This window comes from Impatiens glandulifera, chromosome 6, assembly GCF_907164915.1.
Source record: "Impatiens glandulifera chromosome 6, dImpGla2.1, whole genome shotgun sequence".
Taxonomy (NCBI): Eukaryota; Viridiplantae; Streptophyta; class Magnoliopsida; order Ericales; family Balsaminaceae; genus Impatiens; species Impatiens glandulifera.
The window spans coordinates 20,538,687-20,548,624 of NC_061867.1; positions in this window are offsets into that span (position 1 = coordinate 20,538,687).

The window sequence follows — 9,938 nt, forward strand, 5'->3', positions numbered from 1 at the left end:
AAAAAAAAAAAAAAAGTTGGCTAAGAAGGTCCAGAATCGAGATACCTTGGGACGTCCTAACCCGATGTATCTTAAGCATTTTTAGATTGATAATGAACAAATTTAGTTAGTTTTTGATAATAGGTATTTTTACTTCTGTATATTTACATTTAATTTGAAATATCTCCCTATGCACTAACATATTTGATAAAACTCTTTATACATTTATTATTATTTGATTTTGCTCATCGTAAGCATTTTTTTACACATAAACAACGAGGTGGTTATGTGATATTACATTTTTTTTTAATTACAAACAAAACATTATTATTATTTTTAAATTTAAGCATAAATCTTTCATTTTTTTTTTTTCATTTTCCCTCTTTCTCTCTGTGTCATTTTCCATAATTAAATCACACCAAAATTTCTCTTTATCGTATTTAAAAAATTAAAGTCGATTCTTCCTCTCGAGCCAAAGAAGACGAAGGTTTTTGCACGATTTTTTCTTAACTATCGCCTTACTCTACATCGATAGACGAAGATTAAAGGTTGCCTAAAAATATTTTCACAAATTAGAGAGATTGTTCAACTTTAAACATAATATTTTCACTGGCCGATGTTCTTGAGCTAAGACCGAGAGGTCCGACCGAGGATTTGTATATCCAGGACCGAGAGGTCTAACCTAGGACTGATAGGTCTAAACCTAGGACTAAGGAATCTTGTCCTTGACCGAGGATTTCTGAACTTAAGACTGATGAACTTGGCCCAGAAATAGCCTAGCACCGATGGGTATATACACCTAGACCGATGATCTTAGCCAATGACCGAGAGTCCTTAACACCTAGACCGAGGGACTTTGGCAATTCGTCACTCCGACCGAAGTTCTCAAGCCTCGACCGAGAGGCCCCTCGACTCAAACCAAGGGTTTTTAGATCCCGACCGACAAAAACGAACACAAGGCCTACGACTCCGGTCATAAACCCTGTTTGGTTCTATTTTTCAAAACCTAAAATTATTTTTGTAATTTAGGAACCCCAAACAATTTTGTTAGGATCTAGATCGCCGATAGTGGACCGGGGTCCGGCTAAAGGATAATCTCTGACTACACTCAACGGTTGGCGTTAATCTAGTTAAGAATTAACACCTGTTTCAATACTACACAAGCTGTGACAAACTCTTGAACCGAGTTCAAGTGCGGAAGTGGTTTGTTTCAGATTGAAGCAACACACACACATGATGAATAGAGATGGAGAATATTGGTCTTAAGATTAGTGAGTCGGCTATAATGATATGAGTCGGTTATAATGATATGAGTCGGTTGGAATATGGAACCGGCAGAAAGTAAAGCACGAGACACATGTTTTTATGGATGTTCAGAGACGAAACTCCTACGTCACCCTTCTTCTTAAACAACGAGAAGGATATTCACTAAGGAATACTCAAACACAATACACGATCGAGTCTTATTTACTGCTCGATAATCACTCTTACAATTCTCACAGAAATTGTAATACACTTCACAAATACACACACAAGCTTTGAATCTTTTAGAGAGATAAGGGCTTTTGATCACTTTGTAACTTGTTTTCTCACAACTCTTAACTTGATTGTCTATATCTCTATGTCTTCTTGCTTCTTCAGCTTCTCCTTTTATAGGTGAAATATGTCAACGGTCACATTTCTTCAACGGATACCTTTAGGGTAATCCTTGAATCTAATTGGTTGAGAAGAGGATCAGCATAGTCTTAAATGCGGTTTAGGCTTCCAAAGCATGGAGAATACCGACTTGATTTGTCTTTACTTGATTATGGCAACTGTCGGTTGGACAGTTGCCTGCACCTGGGAGGTTGCTCCTTTGACTTATACCAGAATGGTAACTGTTTTTCAGGCAATCTTCTGCAGCCTGCAGCGTATCATCAGACTTGTATGAATATGGCAATGTCACAGTCTGATCCTTTAATGTCATCTTCTACATATACCCAAAGTGTTTATTTGCACCAATTTGTAAATTCTTCTTTATTTGATATCTTTGACTTCTTTCTCTAAATAGTCTTCTCATTGGATTTGTTCTTTGGATTTGGATTGAATATTTCATTCCAATTGATCATGTTAACAGGTTGTTCAGTTCAACCGGATAACTTCAGGTTTTGGATTTGTCATTTGCTTCTTCTAACCGGTTTGATTACTTGACCGGTTGTAGTTCTTGACCGTTCCTGCACAATAAGTTTGTTTTGTTAAGTTCTTATTAACTGGTCAATTATATCTAACAATTTCTCCCTTTTTGATTATTTTATTTAAAATATTCAAAACCATGCGTCCGGTGGTCGTTTAAATAGTTTGTTGTTTTGAAAAATATTTTAGAAAAGACTTTGAAAAATTTTGTGAAAAAATTAGACTTTGAAAGACTTTGAAAATTTTTGAGAAAAAATAGAAAAAATTTATCTATCAATTTCTCGCTTTTTCACTATTTTATTTAAAATATTCAAAACCATGAACGAAGTAAGAAATATGATGGTTTTCCAAAAATACTTTATATATATATAATATGATAAGGTAGACATAGGATAAACAAAAGTAGACATAAAAGAAATGAGTGGAAATTTCTTCCCTCTTCTTATCGTTCTTTTTGTTGTCCTTGTAGATAATTCCCCGGAGGTACTCAGACATCAATCCTTTTCCTAGATTGCACGGATCGAAGCCTGGTCTGGAGGAGAATGCTCGTGTGCCCGAGTAACTAGTTACTGGTGAAGGCCGTGTTGGTGGAGTAGGAGGTGCTTGATAAACCGGAGTTTGGTGGGGAATGGGACTTGGAGGAACTATTTGTAGTGGCATTACACTGATCGGAGCAACCCACGTTCTTTTCTGCAGCGGTGGAACATTTTCCTCACTTTCATCGTAGTCCGATTGTTCCAAGTTGAGTGGTGATACACCGGTTGGTTCAGAAGAGTCGTCCATCAACGTTTGAGCCTTTTTAGCCGCTACCTTTTCGGCTTGTTTTCTCTTTTTCGTCTTGGCTCAAGTTGTATGGATAACCGAAGTAGAATATGTATCTGCATTCTGTTTTGGGTCGGCATTCTCTACTTCATCAACCTATCGGGCCATTTCTGCATCCGTATGTTCCCTTTCCTTTAAGATTCGTAGTCTTTCATTTTCTTCCTCTTGGAGTTTTAAGGCTGCCATCTCATTCTCTTTGATCCGTGCTTCGTCGGCTTCCATCTTAGCCGCGATCAATTCTTCCAGTTGTGTTGAAACCGCTTGTAAGGAAGAGTCGATTTGAGCATGTCCCTTTTTAAGGGTCGCAATCCTTTGAACCGTTGAGTCAAGCCGCTGGTTCGTAGACTCAATTGACCGGTGAGTTGTTTCTGTTTGTTCCTCCATCTTCGCCTGCCACGGTGCGATAGTGTCTCAGAAGAGTTCTTCAAGGCATTCCTTGATCATTTCTTTAGATATAGCAGACTCTATCGGTTGATCTTTGCGTGGAGACTCATTCTGACCGGATAACAGATTATCCGTCCCGGTGTTAATATGTTGTCGGTCATGAGACTTACTCGAAGAAGTTTTGGCCGGGGACTTTGGTTAAGGAGAGGCGCTGACGGCCTTCCTTGAAGTTTGTCCGGCGTCAGGCTCTGATCTTTGTACTCTTTCTTCATTATCAAATTCTGACCGAGAGGACTGGGGAGCATCATTTTCTTGACCGGTTTTTGATTCCAGCCGCGTCATTGTGTCATTCAAATCTTGAGCCGATTTCTTTAGTGCCTCCAACACCATTTGATCAATGAAGTTCATTTCATGGCATTGTTGTTGTATACCGAGGATGGACTCGGTGACTTCTTTTAACCTGGCGTGTGTCTCCACTAGCATTCCTCTCTTAAGGGCAACCGCAACCCTCCCCGCTTTCGCCAGATCAAAGACCGTCTTCTCAAGTTCCACCATCGTTTCCCATTTTAGATGGGCAGGACATTCGTGAATCATGTTAGCGAAACCGATTTCCGTTCTTATAGAACCCATTCATAGAATACGTTACTTCGTTCGTGTGCCTTCTCATTGAGCTGCTTTATGACTTTGGACACAACTGTATTCCCCGTAGCTTTTATTAAATCTTCTTCAGATTCCGGTTCTTCGTCCGGACCGGCTTCGTTTTCAACATTTACCGTTGGATGTCCTTCATCGTCATCCACTTGATCAACTACTTTCTCTTTTCCCTTGCTACTTACCTTATCTGTGTTGTTTAACCGATCCCTCTCGGTTTCATTATCAGGAGATTTAAATGAGGCATTAACCGGATGTGCCGAGTCGTCCTTGGAGCGGCTAGAAATGCTGGTCGTGGAGACAGCAGGGTTTTGAACATCGGCCTGAATATTCACCAAGCTAGATGCAAGAGGAGCGGATTTTGTCCTTTCGCTTCCGGTTTCTTCTGCCACCGGAGCCTTCTTCTTCTTAGGTTGGTTTTCCTTCACTTGAGCCTTCGACTGCTTAACCGCCGAGACTTTTGTCTTGCCGGTTTTCGTAAAATGTACGGATTTTACTATCTTACTGCTTGGAAGGAAAATCCCTGGATTAGTCTTGATGTTAAGATGAAGTAGTAGTTTGCCTAGTTGTATAACGTATCCCTGAGATCGGTTTGAATTAGGGTCCACCATCTCACATAGGTTGGAGAAGATGACCTCGGCCTAGTTAATCTTTTCTCCATTGACACTGCCGACCATTATTTCAATCTTTAAACTTATGAGGCTATCAAAGTTTCCTCCCCTTGCCTAAATTGATTTGGATATGATGTCGCAGAGCGACCTGTATTCAGGTTTCAGGTCGCCTTTCTTACTGGATACTACCATCGGTTCGTTGGAGTTGGAAATGTCACAGCAAACCGCTAGGATTTCATCTTCATTCCCATCCTCGGTGAAGTCACGACCCTCCGTTGGTAGCTGAAAAACCTTAGCAAGTAGTTCCTTTGTGACCTCAAAGGTTTGTCCACCGACCGTCGTGGAGATGGTTTCGTCATGTAGTATGGCGTTCATGAAGAACTCCGTCACTACATCTTGATAGATGACGAACGGACCGTTCAGGAAGTTCTCCAGACCCGAGGCTGTGATTAACTCCATTACGTGTCGAGCTTCTTCCGAACCATTTCTTCGAATATCTTCGAAGTCGACTTGCACGATGTGAACAAAGAGAGCAGAGTCCCGACCCATTTTAGTTTTTAGGAGTTTAATAGAAAGCTTGGATTTTGTAGAGTGATTGCAGGAGAGGGAGAGCAAAAGGCGTAAAATGAATTTGTGAGATATGTTATGTATTTATAGACCGCGTGGGACGCGTCTCAGAATGCGAACCGGCGCATTGAAAGATGGGAACTGTCAAATCAAGGAAAGGGCGCCAAAATTTCCCTCCAAAACTGTTGGCGGTAAGTTTGAGCAGTAAAGTATTGATGACAGGTGATGAGTTAATCGGCAAAGATTTTTAATTATAGAATAGAAATACACCGACATATTGTAAATAAAACCGATGTTACATCGGTTGGAAAATCATGAGCGGTTGAATAAAGTAACCGTTCTAGAAAGAACCTAGTTATACAACCTATTAACGATCCTAGTCATCTTTTCTTCTACCGATTCCTTGGTGAGGACCTTCGTTGGATTCACCGGTGATCCCAGTCCAAGATTTGGAGCGATTGATCGAATGATTCGGCTCAGCTGAGGAGCGTGGCTGAGCTTCCTCTTGGTTTCGACCATTGTTTTCAGGTTTTCAAAAATAACCGAGGCCCAATTGATTGGAATTGGACTTACGATGTAGGTCATTATACCGAAAGCCTTTTTGGTGTAGTTTTGATTCGGGACTTGATACAGAATGGATCGGTTGGCGATCTCATGAAGGATTTGGATGTGATGTGCAAGGTTGGCTTTGAGGCCGTTGTTTTGAACCAGAGTTTCAGAGATGGAGAATAGGTCAGCATATTCATCATGCATTCCGTTCATCCTAGGTGGGAAATCCGAAAATCCCTCAGTCGGCAGGTTGAATATTTCAGCTATTGTGTCCTCCGAGATTTGAATGAGAACGTCTTGAATGTAGGACCGGATTGTATGTAATTGCTATGGCACTTGTGTTGTCACAGAATATTGGAGACTCTTCGGCGGTGACACCGAAATCTCTTAGTTGCTATTGGATCCATAGGAGTTGAGCACAACAATTTCCGGCTGCCAGGTATTCAGCTTCTGCAGTTGACGTAGCAACCGGTGTTTGCTTCTTACTATACCATGAAACAAGCCGATCTCCTAAAAATTGATATGTTCCACTAGTATTTTTTTCTATCAACTTTACAACCTCCATAATCTGCATCAGAGTAGCTTGTTAGGTTAAAATTGGAGTCCTTTGGATACCACAGTCCGACTTCCTAGGTTCCCTTTAGATACTTCAGAATTCGTTTGGCGGCTGTGTAGTGAGATTGTTTGGGATTAGCCTGGAATCTTCCACATACTCCGACCGCAAATAATATGTCCGGTCGACTTGCTGTCAGGTAGAGAAGTGAACCGATAATTCCACGATAGGCTGTCAGGTCGACTCCCTGACCGTCATCATCTTTATCTAGCTTGATTGATGAACTCATTGGAGTGGAGGCAGGAGAACATGTTTTCATCCCAAATTTCTTAAGTAATTCCTTTGTGTAGTTAGATTGGTTAATGAATGTTCCTCCTTCGATTTGTCGAACTTAAAGACCTAGGAAGAAGCTTAATTCTCTCATCATACTCATTTCAAACTTGTTCGTCATTAGTTTTGAGAACTTATCGCATAGCTTAAGATCAGTTGAACCGAAGATAATGTCATCTACATATATTTGAACAAGTAAAATATGTTCTTTCTTCTCGAATTTGAATAGGGTTTTATCTACTAAACCTATAGTGAAGTTATGATTGATCAGGAACTTTGTTAAAGTATCATACTAAGCCCTAGGAGCTTGTTTTAAACCGTATAGAGATTTGTTTAGTCGATACACATGACTAATCAAATCAGCATTTTTAAAACCGGGTGGTGTTCAACATATACTTCTTCACGTAATTCACCCTTTAAAAATGCACTTTTAACATTCATTTGAAACACCTTAAAATTTTTGAAAGCAGCAAATGCTAGAAATATTCTAATGGCTTCAATTCTAGCTACATGAGCGAATGATTCTTCAAAATCAATGCCTTCTTCCTGTTTGTATCCTTGTGCTACTAATCTAGTTTTGTTCCTTGTAACCAAACCGTTTTCATTGAGCTTATTTCTGAATACCCATCTTGTTCCGATAACCGGTTGATCTTTCGGTTTAGGAACTAAGTACCAGACTTTATTACTCTCAAACTGGTTTAACTCTTCTTGCATTGCTAAAATCCAATCCGGATCCAACAATGCTTCGTCCACCTTTTTCGGCTCAATCTGGGATATGAAAGCAGAGTTTTCATATTGTTCCAGTAGTTGTTGCCTAGTTCGGATGGATAGTGAAGTGTTACATATAACAAGCTTAGGAGGATGATTTTTGTTTCTCTTGAAATTCAGTTTAGAGATGTCTACCAAATTACCGGTTGTTTGATCAAGGCTAGACATATCAGTGCTGAACAATAATGTCAGACCGACCGATTTCCTCAGTTGAAATTGAGGTGTCAGCTTCCTACTGTTTGGCAGCTTGATTCGGCTGAGTTTTAATAATACTCATTTGGTCATGGACAAACCGTCTGAAAACAGAAATTTCATCTTCACTATCAGAATGGATATTTTGATTTTCCAATCTGCTGTGTAAATCAAAGGATGATGCAATGTTACTTTCAACCGATTCATCGAATACAACATGAAGAGATTCTTCCACGGTTAAATTTCTAGTATTATATACTCTATATGCCTTATTGACCGCTGAGTATCCTAGCATTATCCCAACATCAGATTTTACATCAAAAGCATTTAAGTAGGTTTTGCCATTTATGTGAATGTAGCATTTACAACCGAAAATCCTAAGGTACCGAATGTTAGGAACTCTATCAAAGTAAACTTCGTATGGTGTTTTATTGCGATGCTTGTTAATCATAGACCAGTTTTGTGTATAACATGCAGTACTGATAGCTTTGGCCCAAAATTTTTGAGCAATACCCGAATCGGCTATCATAGACCTCGCGGCTTCCTTGAGAGTTCAGTTTCTTCTCTCAGCCAGGTCGTTCTGTTGAGGAGTTCTAGCACTAGACAACTCGTGTCTAATGCCGGATTTCTCAAGAAATGCATTTAGAGTACTGTTTGTAAATTCGGTTCCTCTATCACTTCTAATGGTATTTATACGTGTTGATTTTTCATTTTGTAAGCGTTTAATCAATGCAATCAGATTAGATGCAGTGTCACTTTTGGATGCCAGAAATATGACCCATGTATATCTAGAGTAATCATCAATAACAACCATAGTATAATGCATACCGCTTAAGTTGGTGACCCTAATCGGTCCAAATAGATCCATGTGAAGAAGTTTCAGACATCGGTTAGACTGAATATTTCCTTTGCTCTTAAAGGTCGACTTAATCTGTTTACCCATTTGACATGCTGAACATACTTTTTTTCTATTAAACCTTATGTCAGGAATTCCTTCAACTAACTTTTTAGTGCGAATATAGTTTATAGTTTTGAAGTTTAGGTGGTTTAATCTCTTATGCCACAACCAGGTTTGATCATTTCTAGCTACCATACAAACAGGATATTCAATTTCATTCTTCCAGTCTACCTTGTAGATATTTCCTAGCCTATTTCCGGTTAGTAATGTGCTACCCTGAAAATCCTTAACTAAGCATGCGTGTCTATGAAATTCTACAGTATATCCAGCGTCACACATTTGACTGATACTTAGTAGATTGAAATGTAAATTTTCAACAAGGAGTACATTGTTAATTGTTAAATTTCCATGGACAATCTTACCCTTGCCCACAGTTCTACCTCTTGAATTGTCACCAAAAACTATCATTGAACCGGCTTCTACTTTGATGTCGGTCAGAAAGTTGTTATTTCCAGTCATATGTCTGGAACAGCCGCTGTCCAGGTACCACTCAGAGTTTTTCTAGCTGCTTCTTCATAACCTGTAAAATACACATATTTACAACTATTTGGTACCCACATTTACTTGGGTTCATGGTTGATTAGTCCCTTGGGTATCCATACTTTGATTATTCGCATAATTTTCCCATAGATGGTTTTGATGGTTTTACATGCGCTAGGTTTGGTGTGTTTCTGTCTACTTAATGGTACCTTGTGACGTTGAGGTGAGATTCGGTCGGTATGGTATGGGTACCTATTGTGTAGTTGAGTAGTTTTTCTCTCAGGAAGAGACCATTTGGCTGTATCGGTTGGACCTCCATAAGTTATTTCCTTAGCTAGTTTTGAATCATGAGATGACTTAGTATTGGTTGAAGAGCTCTTGACAAAGCATATGAATGGAAGCTTGTCTTTGGTGAGATTCAATCCGTTGGAGGGTTTGTGTTGGGTGGGTATTTTACTATCATAACTGAGACCAAATTTACACTTATTGGGTCTTTGATAGCTCGTCATTTTACTGACTGCTTCACTAGATCTCTTCCATGCTGCCATTAAGTACTTAGTTCGCTCATCTTCTTCTTCGGTCAACTTTTGAACTGACTCATTGAGTTGTTCATTCTCAGAGGATAGTTCAGGCGTTGCCTCAATTTCTATGATCTCATCGGATTGGACGCTATCGGTTTCAAGGTTGGGCCAGACTGGTGTTATGGGATCGATTCCAAGGTTAAACCGGGTTGGTACTATAGTTGATAGATGTTTATACTCTGCTACCATGGCATTTAGTGCCGTAACTAGGTCATCTTTAGTAAATTCATCACATGAGAAGTCAAATATCTGTTCTTCATTTGCCATGAGGTAGAAGATTTCATCATCGCTGTCACTGTGAGCCCATAGACTTCCTCCATCATCGACTATCATTGCTTTCT